This window comes from Equus asinus, chromosome 4 (assembly GCF_041296235.1).
Source record: "Equus asinus isolate D_3611 breed Donkey chromosome 4, EquAss-T2T_v2, whole genome shotgun sequence".
NCBI lineage: Eukaryota > Metazoa > Chordata > Mammalia > Perissodactyla > Equidae > Equus > Equus asinus.
In genome coordinates, this window is record NC_091793.1 from 52,660,908 (window position 1) to 52,683,072 (window position 22,165).

Sequence of the window (22,165 nt, forward strand, 5' to 3'; positions counted from 1 at the left end):
TTGTTGACCCTCCTGCTAGGCAACAATGCTGCTGACTATCTGCAGGTGAGTGAAAGTTTTTCAAAATGCCAATCCATGCTTTCCACCTTTAAAACTAGAGACTATCAATTAAAAGGATCCATTTGGTCACTGTCTTTGGATGCAAAAAGTCACCGTACAAGTCAGAGGCCACAGGAAAATAGAAAGTATTCTAGGTATTTTACATAGAAGGAATTTAATTTGTGGGCACTGACTAAAATGATGGAACAGCCATGAAGACAAATAGGGAATGTTTAACCCTGATTTTGGCAAGATCAGGAAGTGCTATCACCTCTACCGCAAGAGAGAAAAGAGGTGTGGTACTGCTGAATCCTAGAAGCTGGACTTAAGTGTTGGGAGGTAGAACTGGGAGGTTATAGGACCACAGAAGAGGAGACACACCCACTGCATAAAATGCAAACCTGCCACCCCAAAGCATTCATAGATTAAAATACAACAGAAAAAAGATACTAGGTAGAACCTTTTACTTTAGACTTTCATTGAAATGTACACTAAAATCTATGGAAAACTTGCCTTCTCTGTATTTCAACTAATGTCTAATAGCATTTACTCTGTTTCTGAGATAATCTTTACACCATCCGTCCCTCTCTTGGTTGAATTAATCAATTCTTCCTCTTTGCTTCTGCCATTTTGTTGAAGGAGCTGGGCTCCCACAAGGTGCAACCAGAAAGGGGCCTTAGTCTTTCCCTTCAAAACAGTCCCCTGGACTTATTCTTTCCTCTTCCCTGGATGAAATATTGGACCAGCTGCACATATTTTTCCAATGATTTTCAATAAGAAATAGTTCTTTAGCTTCAGCATTAAAAAAAAAAAAATCGGGGCAATCTACATATCATATAACTCCAGTCCAGCTTCAGGGCATTGTATTCACTGTTCCGTCTGCTCATATGACTTTTCCATCAATAAATCACGCACTTAACCATTCATTCATTCACTTAACATTTCATTCGTGTCTCTGCACAAATATCACCATCTCAGAGAGGCCTTCCTTACATTCTTAGATAAATACTCTCTCCCATTGCAATTCTATCCCTGTCTAACTCCCTATGTTACTTTATTCTTCAAGTGCTTATCATCACTTGATACAATATAGATTGTCTCCCAGTTACCTCCATCCCCTCATTAGAATGTAAGCTTCATGTCATTCAGCACTCTTCTTGTTCAGTGCTGTATCTCCAGTGGCTCGGACAAGGTCTGGCCCATAGGAAGTGCTCAATAAATACTGATGGGATAAAATGAATGAGTGAGGAATGCGTGAGGCCACAGGGTACACAAAGCAAAGCTCTTACCAATTTTACAACTTCTTTGTCTTTATGGCTCTACTGGAGAAGATAATATTGTAGGCAATTTAATTATTTCTCAGAAATAAGGGTAATCATCTTCAAAGATCACAGAAAATTTACCCTCCTGATCTTGACAAAATTTTACAGATACAAAATAGCAACAATTACCTAAAAAGATGCAAAGAATACATTATTTAGTTCAATTACTTGATTCTGGCTGGAAGACCTTTTCTTTCTTTTAACATGAAGAGATCCAGCGGGAAATCCCTGGCTTGCATATCTGTTTTTGTCAAACATTCAACAGTAACCGATAATCTCTACATCTGCTATTTATTTGACAAATCTCCAGAGGGCCATACAAGTGGAAATTTCATAGAAGCCCTAAACAAACTCTGCAGCTCTATGCAATGCCAGAAGGAATTTTTAACCATTATATAAATGATAGGTTTAATTTAATCATTCACACAAATGGTTACTTACTGATGCATTCTTCTGCATAAAGTATGTAAGTTAAATTGTGCGATGTGTCCACTATTGTATTTAAAAATAAAAATTAATGACACATTGAAATTAAGCCACTTGACTCTGGGAGGAGGTAAAAGTCAAAAGAAATTTGCAGCTGGTTGGGAAGTAAATCCAGGGTGGAGAAAGTTTTGCAGACCTCAGGAAGAGAGGAGGATTGTAAGGCATGAAGGAAGACATTCAGATTTTGTTATGGTGTTTTCGAGATTCTGACAGCTGGAATCAGAAAGATGCAACACGTCTCTTAAACATACATTACACAACTAAAGTGAATGATCTTCAGAAATTAATGAGCTGCATTTGGCTTTGATTTTTAAAAGCCATTTAAACGACTTATTTTGTAAATAGTATACATGCTACAAATAGGCATTAGGCATAAAACAGAAAACACCATCATAAAACAAAGACAAAGCACCTATACATTCTTAACACAGTAACGAGTTTAAGTTTATTGTTTTGGGTTTAAAATGTCTGTTTTCTGAAGGTGAATAGATACCTGAAAATTGCTTTTTATAAGCCACTCAACATATACCAGTCCGCAACAGACTATGCAAGACCCATATTCATGGAAGAAAAATAAAAGCAAGACATATGGGTTATCCCATAAGGCACTAGCTAACACTTTGAGGAATTTAACCCATGCCTGTGACCATAATTTATTTTAATGGGATCCCAAAACAAGAAGTTACCCTTCAAGTATGACTTTTAGATAAAAGCAAAATCATTTATCTTGCAATTTCATGACACAGAAGCATCTGCAGCAAAACACTAGAGAGCACCCCTCACCAGGATATCAAAGTCACTGCTAAAGGCAGAGGCCAGCCAAGTACAAGCAGTATAAATCATCTGTGAACCTCCAAAAACATCTTACACCTTTTCAAATGATTGACTGACTGCTTGATGAGTGAATAAATGATTGAAACTACTGATAGTGAATCAAAGGCATGATTTCTTTATGTGCCAATGAGACCAATAAGTATGAGTCTTCAGAAGAGGTTATTAGATGATTCTCTCTTTAAGCAGTTTAAAAAGTTGGCATAGACACAAAATGTAAAAATTATGGGAAGCATTAACAGTTAAACATCTGCTGAAATTTTCATTCAATTAAAAGCAGAACATCATAAAACCTTGACTTGGCTTCTTTAAAATGTCATGGCTCAGAGGTGAACAGGGACTTCTGCTCTGGATATGATTAAGACTCACAAAGAATAAAGAAAAAAAAAGTCAACATTCAATGAACCTATGTTATACACTAGGCACAGTGCTTAAAAAAGCTGCCTGAGAAACCAAGATCCACATCAGACTGAAAAAGGGTATGTACAATAGACAGAAGAAAAGGCACATAACTAAGGAAACAGACTTGAAAAATCCTCTATACAAACGTCTGGAGCCAGCATAAGAATTGTGTAAACATTTTAATTAGTTATACTCTAAAGATACAACTCAACTGAGAGAGAGTAAAAACACCCAAGTGCTATTTTGCTTCCAGCCTCTTAGCGGAGAATAGCATAGTAACCATCGATACACATATTCCCAGAATTCAGAGTCCATCTTCCAATAAACTACAACCTCTCAAAGGCAAATTATCCTAACTGAAAAAAATCAATCAAAGAGAGTTAATACAGTATCTATAAAACTCTTAGAATAACACCTAGTATGTGGCTAAGTACTAGATAAGTGTTAGCTATGATCATCATCATGATCTGCATTCTTCTTTTTGGAATATATTAATCTTGCAGCGGTTTATTGAATGGAGTAAATGCAGGAACTGTGTAGACTTTCTGCTCATGCCCCAGACACCACTAGTGACTGGAGAACTATTGGACATATGCACTTTGACCCTCCCTGTGTTCCCTCCTTTGGTCTGGCTAAGTGGCTCTTCTGCGAGGAAAAGAATTGCTGTGCACGTGATATATGAAGTAAAAGTATATGCGACATATGACATATAACCATGTACATCATGTTTGGGAGCCAATTATGCTATTTTAAGGTATTTTTTGCCACTAGGCACATTTTTCCATATCATAAATGGACTTTGAAATTACGTTAAACAAAAAAGTGACTCAAATATAATGGTAACCTGAAAATGGAAAACATTATTAAAGGTCACTAAAATAAATGAAGAGAAAATACATTTAAAAAGATTATCTAGAGACTTTAAACATACTAAAATCTTCAAGTACACATTATTTTCCAAAGTTCTTGAAAAAAATGCATGTTTTAAGGGCTACAGAGATAATAATAATAGACTTTTATGAAATAAAGATTGACCCAATTTTCAAAATTGGGGAAAATATATATTTGTAGATCACTAGCTTGATGCTGACTTATGGAAAAATTCTAGTGTGAATTACTGAGCAATTGATTGTGAGCATTTACAAATTAAAAGATGTTTCTAGCAATCATACTGCTTACTAGGTAGAAATTAGTTCAAATTAAGACCATAGCATTGTAATAGGGTTATTAGGCATTCTTTGGCTTGTAAACATATCACTCTACTCTCTCCTTCTGTGAATTCACATGGTGTTTTCCCTGTGTGTCTGTGTCCAAATTTCCCTCTTCTCATAAGGACACCAGTCATTGGATTAGGGCCTACCCTAACCCAGTATGATCTCTTAAATTGATTACATCAGCAAAGATCCTATTTCCAAATAAGGTCACATTCACAGGTACAATAGGTTAGGACTTCAACATATCTTTGGGGGAACACAGTTCAATCCCCAATGGTACTATATTCCAGGTAATTTACATTACATTGCCTCAATTAATGGTTGCCATAAACTCAGTGGAGTAGACATCATTCCCTTTACACTGATGAAAAACAAAGCTTGCTAAGATTGAGTCTCTTTTTCAGAATGACACAGCAAGTAAGAGGCAGAGTCTCGACTTAAACACAGGACTGCCTGATTACAAAGCCTGTGCTTCTGAAACCAGGGAACAGACATTCCGGCGATACGAAATGTGTGATCAGCGGTATAAGGATCTCTCTGATTAACATGGTCCATCTTCTATGGAAATCAACTTTATCTGGTGACAAGTGACTTAAGATGCTAATTTTATATTAAAGTCAACACATTTTATAATGGAATGCAAAATTCACATAGGGTATTATAAATAATTTTAGCTTCAAATACATTTCTCAAGTCTGGAGGACTGATTTTTGGCAGACTCTTAAGAGTAAATATTCACTCTGTCAGTCTGTAGATATTTTTAAGTTAAAAAAAATTAGAGAAGCATTGCCAAAATTATGGTGTTTTTGTATATAGGATGGATCATCATTTGCCAGGATGTTGCAGAATAAAGTCAAGGATAGGATGCAATTCTTCGAATCTTAATTGACAGTAAACAAAGATATCCTATAATCTGTCCTTATTAGTTGGTCTTTTAACATAAATACAGAAAGAAGATTGAGAGAGAAAAATCTTAAACAATTCTGGCACGATGGATCAACAGTTTTATCAATTTTTTTGGTGGCAAAGTTTCATGCTCTCACTAGTCAAAAAATTGGACAAATTTTATGAAAATGCCAGATTCTAATCCCACTTCCTTAAGGAAATTCTAGAACTTCCAAAAGCTAGGACAGATCACTTCTGACCTTCTTTTACCATGACGTCTTGAGGCACTTGATCACTTTTCTCATTAAGATGGTTCTTTGCTCTCTCCCCAGACACATTGCTACTTCTACAACTAATGTTTGGTTGCAATGGCACAGTACTTCTCCACCTCTGTTGAATCATATTAGATAATGAGTGATGCATTCAAAAGGTGGTATTCACTCATTCATTCTTTCATTCATTCAGAATCTCTTTATTATGCCCATACTATTTTCTAAGCACTGTACTACAGGCTGATAGAAGTATAAAAAGATGGCCATTCACTTCTATCCCACATACAGATGTTTTGGGGTTTTCCCTCTGCTCTTCTGTTTTTGTCTCTACTGACTAGCATCTATACTACCTCAGTATCTAGCTCTCTCGCTCACTCCCCATGCTTTACCTATTGTTTCCCATGTTTTCATGCCTCAGCTTTCAAGCCAAATGGCTTTGGAGCACATCACCAGCCTATTGGGGTGCTCATTTTCTCTTGAGCTCTAGGGGAACCTCCTAAACATAGAAAACGGCACAGGCTGTATGCTTTTAGCCCTATTCTTCCACAGGGTTCACCTGTTTGGGACACCCAGGGCTTCCTATGTCACCAATTTCAGGTGCAGAGTGAGTCATTGGAACTGCACTTTCTCAGATGTGAGGATTTAATGCTTCTTGTGTCTGGATCCCAGCAAGTTGCTGAGGTTCAGGGCAAACATAACTTAGACACAGGCAAGAGGGAGTTCTCATGTTATGATACTTTTTTAGAAGTCTATTAAACACAAGAATATCCCAAATTTCCTCTCTAATTGAACTCCCTCGGGGGCATAGTTTTAAGAATTCCTTAATAATAAAATATTGCTATTCTGAAAAGAACTTTAAGAGAAATTTAGTAGGAACACTGTAAAGAGCATTCTCAAGAATGACAAAGCAAAGACATTTCAATGATTGCTTAAATAGAATGATGTATCCTAGTCACCAGCGGAAACGTATACTAAACACATTTTTAGACAATCAATTTTGTGTTTGAATTGTGATACCATTGAAAACATACATTTTAACTGTAGGCTTTGATGCTAGTCCAATCATTTCAATAGAATCTGTGATAGTTATAAAGATTGAAGAAATTATTCCACAATATATAAGGCATTCATGAAAAGTTATTTGTATAACACAACTGCAAAATAAATTCTCCATTTCTGTTGAATCATATTAGATAATGGGTGATACATTCAAAAGGTGGTTGAACTTCATGCCCGTAGCTGATTTTAAAAGACAAAGTATTGGGGCTGGCCCAGTGGCACAGCAATTAAGTGCGCACGTTCCACATCTCGGTGGCCTGGGGTTCGCCTGCCCAGATCCCGGGTGCGGACATGGCACTGCTTGGCAAGCCATGCTGTGGTAGGCGTCCCACATATAAAGTAGAGGAAGATGGGCACAGATGTTAGCTCAGGGTCAGGCTTCCTCAGCAAAAAGAGGAGGACTGGCAGTAGATAGCTCAGGGCTAATCTTCCTCAAAAAAAAAAAAAAAAAGACAAAGTATTTTATATTTGCCTATGTTCTAGTAAAGAACTAGTTCTACTTAAACAAGAACTAACAAGCTGGTCTGCCTTTCCTTCCATGACTACAAGCACCAGCATGTAGTGCCACAATCTCCCCACAACATTATTTCGTTTTTTACAGATTTCGAGTTGGTATCTCAGGTGCTCCTTCCTCCTATCAGTATTCATGGTGATCAACCTTGACCAGGGTGGACTGGAGTCGTCGTCTGGATAGAAACAGGCCTCTCATAGTTGAAGTGATGTTTCAGCAAGATCAAGGAAGAAAAATGTCGCTGAAAAATTCTCAACTATACAAGTTCACACACACTCACTGATTTTTATTTCCTGTTTTAAAATTTATGTCATCCTTACTGATCAAATTATTGTAAAATCCTTTACCTACAGATGTAACTCTCATAGTAACAGTAGCCACATTTTCAGTACTGGCTACATGCTAGGACCCGTATTAGGGGCTTTATAGCTAGCACTAATTTAATCCTTGCAACAAAACTATTAGGCAAATATTATTATCCACATTTTAGAGATAAGGAAACTGAGGCTGAGAGAAATCAAGGAGCTTGAGCAGGGTCAGAGAACAAATGGAAGGGTCCTGACTTGAATCCAGTCAGCCTATTTCTATGTCTGTGTTCTTTTCACTGAACTATGGGATTTATGGTCTGTTTTGACTTTCAAATTCTTTAAATACAAACTATGCAACCGATTTTCATAGGCAAGGATAAAGCGCTGTTATTATACAGAAGGAGCAATCTGATCTATAAATTATGCAAAGGAGAAAAATCTCTTAGAATGGTACGCTGAATATTTCTCTGAAATATTGTGAATAGTAAAGCAGTGGAAAAATCCATCCATTGATCAAAGTCTTTTAACTATATCTAAGCCATTATCACAGAAAAGCATGCATTTTTATGATGAACATTATTTTCAGAAAAAATAGTGGCAAATTCAAACATTATTATAAAATGAAATTGATATGATCACCAAAAACTGTTTAGACACCAAAATCTAGAGAGTAACAAGAATGTAGTATTCTTAAATTGCATTTTCTCCCTCTTAAAAATGTTTGCATCATTGTTTCTTTTTCTTCTAACAAACACATTCATGAACATTTTGGTAAGTGACACCCATTTGGAAACTATTTTGTATTTCTAAATAAATAAATAAGTAAATAATGTCCAAGATTTTCAGTGAAGCACAGTATATTTAGCCCATAGAAGTCATAAACAATATGTCAGCTTCAATACATTCACTAGGCATATGTTGTTGGTTTTATATTATATTTACAATATGGTGACTTTAATATTTATGTATATTTTCCAATATGTAATTACTTGTCTATGTGGAAACAAGCAATTCTGAATATAAGTTGTTTTGTAACATCCTGCTAACAAACATATAATTTGTGATTGCTACTTACATACAAGACCTCTTTATATTTTAAAATAAGAATAAAATATAAGAAAATTTGCTAAAAACCACTGTTAACCACAATGCTATAGTTTCTACATGGGAGTAATTTATTTCTGGCTTTCCAGAATAGCATGGAAGGAAATTATGTGGCAATGACTATGTTTTATACATAGGCCACTAACTTAATTCAGCCACTCACAGTGAAAAAGAAAAGTTCATATACATCCACACCTACTTACAAGTATGTGACACAAAACCACAATCAGTTAATGTTTACTGAGCTTGTTCACGTAATCAGTATCACACATGTGTCCACCATACTGGATATATTAGCTGTCTCTCAAGTGCTTACAGTCTTAAGAGAGGGTGCTGGATCCTTAGCTTTCTCAACTGAAAATCAAGTGTAATGATCCTATTATATAGAGTTGTTGTGAGGACTCATATACATAAAACAGATAAATAAAAATAATTGAATACCATAGAAAAGTGTATGATAGAGAGAACTAGTGACTTCTGCTACTAGTTATCACAAAAGAAGAACCAGGGAGTGTGGAGTGTGTGGGAAAACTTTCGTGGAGGAGATGGGATTGAGTTAGATTTTGAGAGATGAGAAAGCTATCAACACTGCCCACCTGGCAGCTGCTAGAAACTACTCCAACCAGAGCTCAGCCTGTAGAGAGACAAGGGGGAAAGGTTTTCCACACAGATGAATACAATTCTCAAAGACTCAGACTGGGACTAAATACATTACGTGAATGAACTCTCATCTCTCCTGACTCCAGGCCTTTGCACATGCTGTTCCTTCTGACTTGAGTGCCTTTTTCGCTTTTGTTCAGCTGGTAAGTTTCAATCCATTAAGTCATAGGGAAGATTTTCATATCTTCTGAGCCCAGCTTCTCCACCTCCCACTCCCATTAGGCATCCTGTTTCTAGGATCATTTTTATGGCCAGTCTATACAAATGCCAATAAGCTGTAGCATCCATGCTGGCTTCATCTCTAGAGCTCCACAAGGTAAGAGACTGTCTTTACCTTTGTTTACCTAGTAGCTAGCACAAGCCTGTCACACGGAAAACTCAAAACAAGTTTACTGAAGTCAGAGGTGGAAGACGTGCCCAGGACAGGAAGGGGGGTTGCTTCAAGGGGACAGAGAAGAGGGTGGCAGAAAAATCAGATTGCAAAAGATCCAGAAAGCTGGAGAGAGAACTTCAGATTTGACTTTAGATTGCAGATTTTTTGGTGGATAAGTGACAATCAAGATAACTTCCTAGAGAGTGTGGAAAATGGAGCTTCGGAAGCCTGCTTGAAGGTGGTTGAAGCCATACAGATGGGCTAGGATGGTGGTGAAGGAGTGAAGAAAAGCGCAACCACTAAGTGATGATAGAAGTGAAATATTTATTGTCTTTAAATTCATACAGTGTTAGCTATTTTACTCCCAGTTAATAAAATGTTATAAAATAATAACACTTTAATAGATAACACTCAAATAGATTTCCTTTGTGCCAAGCATTCATCTGAATCCTTATATGAATTAAATCATTAAGTCCTCATAAGAACCCTGTGAGGAAGATGCTATTTTTATCTCTATTTTACTCAGAAATAGAGGTCAAGAAATTTGTCCACATCATGCAGCTAGTGGATGGTGGAGCTGGGACTTGAACCCAGGCTGTCTGGCTGAGTCAGAGTTTTAACACCACTACACTGCCTGAAGATTATTTTTTTTAATTCCTTAAACCTAGTCCATTCTCTCCAGTAATCTTTCCTTCCTTCCTGGCTGTATTAATTATTGTCTCAATGTGTCATTCAAATTTAAAAAAAGAAACAGCCTTTTACATAGATTTCCATAAAGGTACACTCATGCAAAGAAGATTTAGCTGAAAAGGTAGTTTACTATGAAGATGCAGAGGTTTGTCCTAAGGGGAGTGTGCTGGGTCTAGAGAACCTGTAAGCAGGTAGTTGAAATTAATTGGAAAGCCCTTGGGAATAAAGGCTTGCTTTGGCTTGCTCTATGCCTCTCTTCTCTTCTTTCTCTCTGTCTCTGTTTAACGTCTTTCATGCCTACTTTACTCAGCTCCATTCTTCTCTTAAGAGGGTAAATTGGCTTCCTCTGCTCTGCAGGTTCACAGCAAATACAGGTCTGATATTTCTGAATATAGTCAGTGCTTACAGCACACTGCTTACCTGCATAGTCCACAATTTCCAAGAAGATGAAACAGAATTGGCATAGCCTGGATCAAAAATCTACCCTTTATCTAATCAGAAGTGACCGGAAGGGTCAGGGCCTCATGGCATGCTGCCGGCTCAGTAGACTAAGGGAACAACATTCAGAAACGTGAAGGGAACCAGCAGACACTCCTGACATATTTACTCCATATTTTACAGCGATCCAAAATGTTCTAGTTGGTTCAAAGTTTCCATTATGATCAACACACAAAAGTAAATTACTGTGCTAATATTTGTGCTAACACTTTTACGGGTCTGATCAGCCACAGTTAATATCGTTTTTATTAAATAATAAAATACTATTGTAAAAGATAAATATATTATGTCTAGATTCTGAGTTACATCAGGGTTAATTCAAAAAACTTCCAAGAGTGAGAAATGCATTAAATGTGGAGATAAAAACCAGTGGATGTAAATATATAATTGAATATGTAAGCTGAAAATATAAACTGAATATATTTGAAAGTAAATGTGAAAAAGGAAAAAAAAATACAAGCAGTTATGGCACCAAATTTCCATAACTTGGACAAATAACTCAAATTTTCTAGGTTCTTGCCAGCCTATAATTTGACTTATGCATTTTGAAGGTCTCTTTGCTTTAAAAACTATATGGCACTTTTTCCCACTACAAGTATAGTGTTTGAGGTAATGATCTAAACTCTAAAGAGAATTCCTTTCAAATAAAATGATTCACTGATTATATGAAGAAAGGCATGGAAAAGAGAAACCATTTTTCCCACTGTATACTACCAGTAACAAATATAGAGATGATATATTTTGATATTTTTTCCACAGTTATTTCTATAACTTATAATACATCTATCAATTTTGAATCTGAATTTTGAGATTCCCGTTGACATTTAAAAAGCACCAAGACCCTGAAGACATAGATAATATTTTGCTATGCCAAAAGGTGAGTTTTTAATGAAATAATTTCTAAAATATAGTCAAAGGCATTTAAGGGCCAGGGGGAGAACAAATTGATTTTACTATTGCTGAGCAGTAAGCAGGAGAATAACTTTTCTTTCCTTGATTTGTGCATTGAATACATACTTATTTCAGATCTCATTCTTAGTTTTTTAAAAAAATAAGATACTTGCTCAAATTAATGCAACCATATGGCATGACCAGCATGGAAGAAAACAAACACCAACTCTTGTGCAGACAAAGTGTAGAAGGAAAATTAGAGTAGACAGAAGTATAATGAAATAGTCATGAAAACAACTTTTGGTCGTAAGCCCAAAATAAGTTAGGATACAATTAAAAGAATCTGGCAGTAATTCTCGAGCACATTTAAGAAGTCCTGCTGTGCCTTTCTAGTCCCTGTTGCCTTGGTTTTCATGACCACCTACCTTTTGGGATAATCTTTATTGCATTTTCCATAGCCCCAGTTTCATAGGGGCTATCTATTCAACATAAAAACAACAGAATGGTTCATTCAATCACAAGGCTGATCGGCCTGTTAAACTACTGGTTTGGTGGAACTGACCAATTCATAGAGTGAGCACAGTCAGTCTAGAAGGCTTTTTCAGGTATAGCAGCATCCTAATTAGAGAGGATTAAGTTAGAGATAATACAGAGGAATTCCAGCATCAATAAAATATCTAGTCAAAATTTCAGGAGATAATTTTTGCAAACAATGTACAACAGTTAAAATATAATACCAGAAATAAAAATTAACCATATAAATCACTTGTTTCAGAGATAAGAATAAAAGTAAAGTCAAGTATGTTGAAATTACCTACGACAGGTCATCTCTTCTTCCCAAGCTCTCTCTCTCTCTTCACATGGTGGATGACTATTGCTGAATCCAGAGGGCACCTCTATGTGCCATCAGAAAGACATTACTGGAGAATTTCAGAGCCACATATTCAAGCAAACCCAGGGACTCCAAATAGAAACCACAAAAGAAGAGAAGCTTCCTCTTCAGGGAGTCAGGGTGGCTCAGCTGAGACTGTAGAAAGGGCAACAACAGCTCAATCTGAATCTGAAGTAGAGGAGAGGAATATAGCTTTAAAAAATGTATGGTTGATTCAGAGAACCAGAAGGAAGGATCCATGGCAAGGATAGTCCAGGTGTGGGGAGTCATACAAAGTGAACAATCTCCAGGTAAACTTCATTTTCCATGTTAGATGCAGGTGGACTTTTAAACACCTGACTTTACCCATGTTAAATTTCCTTCATGTTCAGAATGTGTGCCTTCTCTCACCCTCAAGATGACTAGGCAGTGAGAGCAGAGTTAAGGATGGCATACTGAAGAAGATCAAACAAATCAAGCAATAAAACTGCCAGGTTCTCCTTCCATAAAAAAGCAAAGAGGCAGGTACCAGGTCCAACCTGCATGGAAGCTTTACTGCAAGTCTAACTCAGAAGAAATTTCATGAGAACAAAATAGGCTATTCTGCTGAGAAGTCTATGTATCAGATTTGGAGGGGAAAGGAGCAAAAAGATGGTCAAGATTTCAAGAAAGTGGCCAAAGAAAAAAGGACAATTAGTACATGGCAGAGGAAACATTAGAATAGACAGAAGAAAAACAGACATTAGGAACAGAAATTAAGTTGACTAAATTATGGGTAGCTATTGAAAGAACAGTTTATTTTGAAAAAGGTACACAAACTTTTAAATTTTGAACATATGAAATATACCTCACTTTATGGCTCAGATATTATTACAATTTTAGACTTCATACTCTTCCCTGCTCCAAAACTCACATTAAATCTTCAGGAATAATCAGTTCAAACTGTCTCCTCAAGAAACCTTGGACAAGTTATCCTGCATCCCCAGAATCTAATCTTCATAAAACTCTTTCCAATGCATTTTATGACTCTGTCTTCCATCCCTCCCTATACGCTGCCTTTGTAAAGGTCAATAATGATTTCCAAGTGTTAAATTCACTGGCCAATTTTTAGTTCTCATCCACTTGTCAGCAGCTTTTGATATAGCTGATCACTCTCTCCTCCTTGAACTCCTTCTTCCCTTGGCTTCCAGGAAACACATTCTCTGGATTTTCCACCTGCCTCCCTGGCTGTTCCCTCTTAGACTCCAGTGATGTCTCCTCATCTCCCTGACCTCTATACATTCATGTTTCTCCAGTATCAGTCATCAACCTCTTGTCTTCTCAATTTACACTCTGTCCCTTGGAGATTTTATCAAGTTTCATTGCTTTAGATAACCCCCATATGTTATTACTCCAAAATTTTTAGCTATAGTTATCTCCCTCCTGAATTCCAGAGGCATATTTCCAACTGGTAACCCAATATCTCTACTTGGGTATACAAAAAGCATCTTGCAATAGTTAATTTTATGTGTCAAGTTGATGGGGACATAAGATGCCCAGATATCTGGTAAAAAATTATTTATGGGTATGTCTGTGAGGGTTTTTCCAATGAGAATTTTGAATTGATGGCCCTCCCTAATGGAGATGGGCATCATCCAATCCTTTGACAGCCTGAATAGAACAAAAAGATAGAAGCAGGTTGAATTTGCTCTAGGCCTGACTGATTAAGCTGAGTTATTGAATTTCTCCTGCCCTCAGCACTCCTGTTTCTCAGGCCTTCACGTTCAAACTGGAATCCATACCATCCTCTGTTTCTCAGGCCTTCAAACTACACCACTGGCTTTCCTGGGTCTCCAGCTTGCAGATGGCAGACTGTGGGACTTATCAGTTTCCATAATATCATGAGGCAAACCTTATAATAAATCTCTTTATATACATATCCTTTTGGCTCTATTTCTCTTTAGAACTCTGACTAATACACATCTCAAATTTAATATTTCCAAAATTGAGCTGCTGATCACTACCTCACCCAAACTGGCTCCTCTTGCATTCTTCCCTATCTATTTCATGGCAGTTAGTCAATCTAAAATCTTGATGTCATCCCTGACTCCCCTCTTATTTTTATATTCTATGTACCATCTGTCAGAAAATTCTGATAACTTTATGCTTTAACTTACATTAAACTTACATTTTTAACAAGATGAAAACATATTCATTCGATTTGACTAGTTTGATGAGAGCTGAAATGAAATGCAAATGTATTATACGAGCTTTCTTTATCATGCTTGGAAGAGAAATAGTGATATAACATGCTTCCAGAATAATACCAAAGTTCGGAATCCAGTGTTAGTTTAATTAAGTGTGTGTGGTCTTAGACTACTTTACTAATTTCCATAATCATCATATTCCCTTTTATGAAATGGAAGTACAGATACCTAACCTGTAGTGGTTGTTATAAGAAACAAATTGAATATAAATTTCAAAAGCAATGAAATGCCAAATAAAAATAATTACTTATAATACAAATTATCCATGAGCTAAAGCACTCCAGTATTAGATCAGCTGAGATGTAGACCACCTGGAAACAGAGATATAAAGAAACAAAGGGGTGTGAGATTGGAACTTGAGCTCAGCAAGAGTAAGATCCATAGCAGATAGATAGATTTCTTCTCTTGAGACCTCATTAGAATTGTACAATTCCCAAAATGCTTTGCATAACATGAATACCAATGAACACAGACATATTATACATATATATACTCTCCCCCACACACAATCTCTTAATTAAAAAGATGAAAAGGACAAATAGGAGCCCAGGACTGGCTTATGGTGACTAAGGTACAGTTCATGGAGAAAGAAAGCAGAAGAAAAGGCCACAGCAGCCAGATGAGTATAAACCCAGGACAGCCTACAGGCTTGCAATTCAAATTGCTGTGACAAAGTAACTTGAAACTGAAGTCAACAGAAGTATAAAAAAGGTCTAGCTAGGAAAAGACCACTTTGCTCATGAGTAAAAAAAACATGAGAGAGTAGTGTTGAGGCAAAATTGCAAGAAAGAGCAGTAGAGAATGAGGTCAGAGCTCTAGGATTACAAGGAGAATCCAGTAAACAAGTTAAAGCAGTGATGTGATAGTATGCACTAGTGATTTACTGAAACACCCTGTAATACTTTCAGAAGAGTTACTTCCATGAGAGTAAAGATGTGCTTCTCTAGGACAGACCAAGAATCAGTGAGAGTGGACAGTGGGCAAGGGTCAAAGCACAAGAAGAAGAAAAAGGGGAGAGTAAAGAATCCAAACTTGCAGCTTTTAGGGGAAAATCAATTTGTTCTTTTTGCTGCCTTCCTAGACTAGAGCTATCAAATATTTATAAGTCTAGAAGTCAGCTGGGGGCTTACTGAAATACAGATTCTGTTTCAGTAGGTCTGGGGCAGAGCCTGAAATTCTGCATTTTTAACAAGCCACCAGGTGATGCTCCTGCCTCTGGTCCACACCTTGATCCATGAGGTACTAGTGTGAAAGCAACTGGAAAGACTGAAGTGGCTGTCCATCGGCCTCCTGCAGGCCATGACCCACAGCTTTACTCTTTTTGGCCCACACAATTTAAAGTCTACATAGCAAAAGCAGGACATTTCACATAAAGATTGGGTTTCTTGGTTCTCTTAAAATACCAGGACAACTGGCATCACTAGGTCTGAGTTTTACAAATCAACCATCAGCCGGAGCTGAGTGAAAGTTCCCCGTGCAGAGGAGGCATCTTCCCTCCATCCCCTACAGCCCCCTTAACCACCAAGGACATGGCTGAGAGAGGCAGAGGCCATTTGCTATTCATTCTGCAACTGTTAAGTTGATTTTGTTTAGGAGAGAAATGTTTTTCCCCATGTATCTGTCAAAACTGAGAAAACAAACTGAGACCAAGTTGGATCATGTTGTCTACTTTTTCCATATCAGTCATTTATATTATATACCAATTTCCTTTAATTTTGACTTTGTAACACCTGGTCTTATTCATATACCTACTGCCAGTACCTAAGACAGAGCCTGGCAAACAGCACTGTGAAATGAATTTCTAATGGAAAACAGAGACTCAGAAATCAAGGGCCTTCTTTCGGAATCCGTTAGCAGTACCCTGTTTTGTTACATTAATATTTCCACTATGAAACTGGTTTTAACATGCAAGCAGACCCATGAACTATATTTATATTTCCCTATAGTGAACCCATAGGTTCACAGTCAACCTTTCAATGAATTTTGTGACCTGACAAACTAGAGGATGGTGCTGTTGTGATCTGTCTCTTAAAAAAGATCTTGGTTACTGGTATCAGAAATGATAACAAAATTACAATTAAAAGAGCAACCTTACCATATATTGCTTAATTCATTAATTTTCTAACATTAGCACTTTCTCAGTTTTGTCACAGATTTCCACTGACCTAAAAATAGCATAAAAGAGTCTTTTTTTCCCTACTGGAAATTGAGATCAAAAGGCAAAGTAAATGGCCACAGAAGCTCAGAATAAAATTAAATCCCATTTTCAGTGGTTATAAATCATAATTTATACTTTATATGAGCTCTTTGCAAAGGAGTGGGACACATGACTCCTCTTATCAGATCTGTGTATTTTGTTTCTAAAGGAACATTTGGGTAAATGTTTCCAGACGGATTTTTTTTTAAGTGCGTATATATGTATGTGGTAGTATAGGGCAGAGCGGCATGAAAGGAAGGCAGTTTTGAAACAGAATCATGATACTTACTGAAAGTAGACACTTTTAAATATTTAATAAAGTATAAACCTGTTAATATGCTTTGTACTAAACTCAAGAGTAAAATTTTGCATTGAGACTAGAATTGCTGAGAACATTAACAACACAACATCAAAGCCAAAATAATAGAAAAGCAGATTCTAATCAAAATACTTATCTTGTATTTGGAGAATATGTTCTAAGTTTTATATCCTACAGCATGTCAAAACTCAAAAATGTTCCCTTTATTGTTTACTCTGAAATGATTGGCAAGTTTTGAAAATTATCTACTATTCTCTTTCTCCCTCCTTCTCACAAATACACACGTACCACACTTCCCTTCTGTTTAAAATCTATTTTAACATTGGGGCAGCCCCAGACAAACCAGCGAGTCTGTGTTGACTTTTCACCTATTTTGTTCCTATTACTGTGTGTGTTTGGATTTGATATCCCCATTCCCTTCATCGTACCCTGTCACTAGGGTTCTAGCCATACAAGGCCCCAAGGCATGAATCTGTGAAAATACATATTTTTCCAGAAATATTCTCCTTCTGTCAGAACTCATCATCTCACCTCTCTTTCAAATGGGCCCTAATTTGCTAATATTTTAATGATTTGCTCCTCTATAGGTGGGTCATTTGGTGTTAATAGGAACATGCGAGAAATATCTGCTAAAGCAGAGGTAGTAAGCCCGATGGAGCCCTCCAAAGATGCTTTATTTGGCAGGCACAGTGTCTTAAAAAGATTTTAGCTAGTTTTTAAAAGTCAGAATATTTCACATCAAATTCCAGATTTCTGGCTTCTTTCGAGAACTGGGAAGATCTGGCAACACCGGGCCACATTCTTACAAGTCAACAGTGCTCTGGCGCTGTCGCGTTAATGCGGAGCCCTACTTCTCAGCTAACCGGTTCTCTCCGCTAACCTTATTGCTTCTTATACTCAGCCCCTTTCACACGCTCACTGCTCTTGTCTGGTCCCTGGAGACATTTCTTTGAGTTGACAATTCCTGTGCTAGATATTGGCTAGTTCTTTTTAATTCTGCTAGCTGCAGTTGGTAGGGTTGGTTAAAATAATGAAATCCCAAGAAGTTTTTTTCTAATAATCAAGCCTGTTTTACTAGCAGTAGGTCAGTAGATTATTGTTTTCCAAACTCAAATTATTGCAATTTTTATATTAACATGATATATCAGAGCAGGATTTAAAGGTATATGATAGACATATACATCTCTAACTTTCATCTTGGATTACAAACTTTATTTTGAATCTTATTTTAGGGAGAGAATCCTTTCTAGGTTATGTTCATAATTATCCTGATGGGAGGGCGGTGACAACAATATCTTATTATTCAGTTGGAAAAATATCTGGGAAAGTGCTGTGCAAAGTTTCAAAGTCAACAGACCAATGTAAAGATGCTGTAGTTTCTGGAAGTCAGGAGGTAAGGAGGAAGCAGAAGTTCTGAGATCCAGGAGATCAACGCAGGTGTTTGAGAGGGGAAACCAGGGAAGCATCAAGGAGTGAGTTAGAGGAAGGCAGCTATGTCATCCTGGGTATTTTCTGTAGAAAATGGGTTGATCGTGGTCTATAGTTTCTTTTAAGAATACACTAGTGTCCCTAGACAGAGGAGAGAAATATTATGATTAGAGCTGGAGTTTTCATTTTAATAACAATTAAAAGGAAGTTCTTAGAGCACCTTGAAGGTGCGTCTCCACTTCTGACAAATTCAGTCTGCTTTAAACACCACTGTAAAAATTTGATTGAAGCTGCTGAAGTCACTCTTCCAAAGCCTTACTGCAGCAAGGTATCACTCTTGTCGTCTAACTCTATGATCCAGAACACTTCATTTTGTCTTTGGCAAACCCCCTCCTTTCAAAGTCACATTAAGCTTGCCTACACAATTTCCATTCCCTAAACTTTTTTAATGTTGGTTATCTGATTTTTTTTTTACATGAACAGACTTTATTTTTATCAATTCACTTTTTTTTGTTCTGGTGAGGAAGAGTGGCCCTGAGCTAACATCTGTTGCCAATCTTCCTCTTTTTGCTTAAGGAAGAGTTTCGCTGAGCCAACATCTGTGCCAATCTTCTTCTATTTTGTATGTGGGATGCCACCACAGCATCACCCAATGAACGGTGCACAGCTCCATGCCCGAGATCTGAACCCACAAACCCCAGGCCACTGAAGCAGAGCACACAGACTCATCCACTATGCCACCAGGCCACCCCTCAATTCACTTTTAATAAGTTGCTTTGTTTATTAATATATGCATGTGTACTCTATGCAGTTCGACTGTAATATAAATGTAATAATATTACAGACTGAGTTTTTTCTTTTTCTTCTTTCTTTAAACCATGAGTTTAAAGAAAGTTATTGTCCTGAGTATTTGCTTGAGGAAAAACCTCATACTGAGCAGCAGAAAAAGTCTGGCTTAACAGTAAACTCCTAAGAAAATGTTTAATTTGGTAGAGTAAGACCTCCATAAACTTTGAGATTAGAAGATTATTGGCATGTTTTAAATTGTAATTAGTTATATAAGCTCATTCCTGAGGTTCTTAACGACTCCAATTATCTTTCCTTAGTCCCTTTATGTTCCTTTAAATCCTATTTTATATTTATAAAAACCCTTCCCACACCATGCAAGGAAACATCTTATAGTTAGATATACAAGAAGTTCTTATAACTATGTCAGCATTTCCAAGCACTGTTCTTCAGAAAAGTAACATCCAGTGAGGTAGTAATAGGGGTCAGTCAGTGGCACTGAATGATGGTCATGAAACTCATGACTTATGGACAGTGATACTTACTTAACAAGCATCAAAGTTCATTACCTACCCAATAATCAGTACCTCTTTCTCCTTTTCCTTTCTAATAGCTAAGACATATTTATTACTTTTTACCGGGTACTGTACTTAGCCCTTCATATCTATTTTATTATTATGCCCATTTTGAGATAAAGAAAATGAGGCTTAATAGGTTTAAATAATTTTCCCAAAATTGTACAACGAATAAATGATAGGCTGAAATAAAATCCAGAGTCTGATTTCAGAGCTTTCCTCATCCATGAACTAAGATCTCATCTGGTGACAATCTGATGCACAAAGAGATAATTTTCCATCAGCAAGAACATATAGGCAGCATTTATCAACCCATCTTTGTGTTGAACACTTCTCCTCAGGGATCACAGGCTCTGACATGGGCTTACAACTTCCATATCTTTATTATATGTTAAATATGTCACATTTTGATAATTTATTAAGCAATTAATTTATGAGACCATTTTTGCCGTCTATTTTAATGTCAGTTTGGATTATTTATCCCTATTACCTGTAGAATTTTGTTATTATACTAATCTGACCAAAAATTATAATTATAAAAGTGTTCCATGGACAAGTAAGTTTGATAAACTTTTGTGGAGATCAAGCCCTCTAATCCCATGACACTGACAGAGTGGATGACTTGCCTTCTCAGAGGTTCCTGCTAGACTAGTAGATGAGGACTCCCACCTGCTATGGGTCACAGAGCAGTGAAGGGAAGAGGATGAAGGGATCAATGCCACCCTTAATGTGGAGGAAAATCAGTGGCCAAAGGAACAGCAGCACTTAGGATGAATGGTCCATCTCTGGAAGGCAGCAGCAAGTGCATCAGACGGGAGAGCAAGACTCCAATCCTGCCTCTCTAGCTGTCGGCTTTGGGGTTGTGCGCAGGTCCTTCAACTCAACTTGTCTCACTGAACAAATGTTTGTTACATTGCTAGTTCTGTTTCTGATTTACATGCTATAGTGCATCATATTAACTCACTTTAACTTAGGTTATTACTGGTTAAAAAAATTACTGGTTCAAAATAATAGAACTGGAAATTTTTTAAAGAGTCCTGGAAAAAAAAATCTATATTTGAGAGTAAGAGAAATGAGATGGCCACTACCCCAAGCAGATGACATATATTTACCTGCCAAGAATATAAAAAAAGAGATGTGAAACAAGGCACTTTATGGAGTATTTTGAGTTCAACTATTATATAATGTGAAAATAATGCTCAACACAGAAATTTTTCTGAGTTAGTATCAAAATAAGCTTTGTAGTAAATTTATACTGAATCACAACATAAATACAGAAGACCTTATCTAATCACTGGGAAAACGTATTTGATTTAAGTTTCTTTGTTATTTCAGTTTGTTACATTTCCCAATTTTTAAGGCAGTAATTCCAGGGAAAAGTTCTAATATTTCATCACAAACACTAAACTAGAGGGAGTCCTACTCATGAAATGGGATAATCTTGCTTAAAGAAGAAAGGGTGGAAAATATTTGACTAACCACAGGCTACTTTGGAGAACTTTCTTGCATCTAAATTATTAAATCATTTATCATATTAGAATATTGGGCACGGTTCCTTCCCTTTGAACTAGTTTCTGAAACCTTATAGTCATTTCAGATGTTGATGTGACTTGACACTACTTTCAGAACTTGCAGCTTTCCTACAGAGTTTATGGCCAGCTGTTTAAGACACTCGGGCTGTAGTCAATGAACACTCATGGTTGAGTACCGATTTTGTGAAAGAAGCCACCTACACACTTTAAATTCTAACCTTATAGTTCTATTGACACTTAGGGATATTTTCCTAAGTCAAAATAGTGCAGGCTACTTATCCTATGAGGAATTATATAAATATCAAAGCATACAGATGTTCTTTAAATTAAAGTGGAAAGGTAAGATATAGACATGTTTGTCTAATTCCAACCATGGATTACTGATACTGACCCTGATATCAGTTTCCCTACATTAAACCCAGCATATATGGGGTTAAAAACAAAACACTCATTCCCTGCTTACTCCCTGGCTTCCTGGCTCCAGAATCCACTATCCTCCATGGAGACAGACACCGCCAAGGACAAGCACCTGGATTCATTATCTCCTCCCCACAAAGAGATACAGGCTGGTGGGAAAGCTGCTGACCAGCAAGGTCACTGGCTCCCTCCTCTCTGCAAGTGTCTCAAGGCCAAAGACAGGCTGGTGGGAAAGATCCGACCAGCAAG

At 37.0% G+C, this 22,165-nt stretch overlaps 1 protein-coding gene across 7 annotated transcripts in view; it reads right to left on the minus strand.

Annotated features, from left to right (window-relative positions):
- NAV3 (neuron navigator 3) overlaps window positions 1-22,165 on the minus strand; it is a 775,925-nt gene that overhangs the window by 272,961 nt on the left and 480,799 nt on the right. The window lies entirely within an intron of this gene.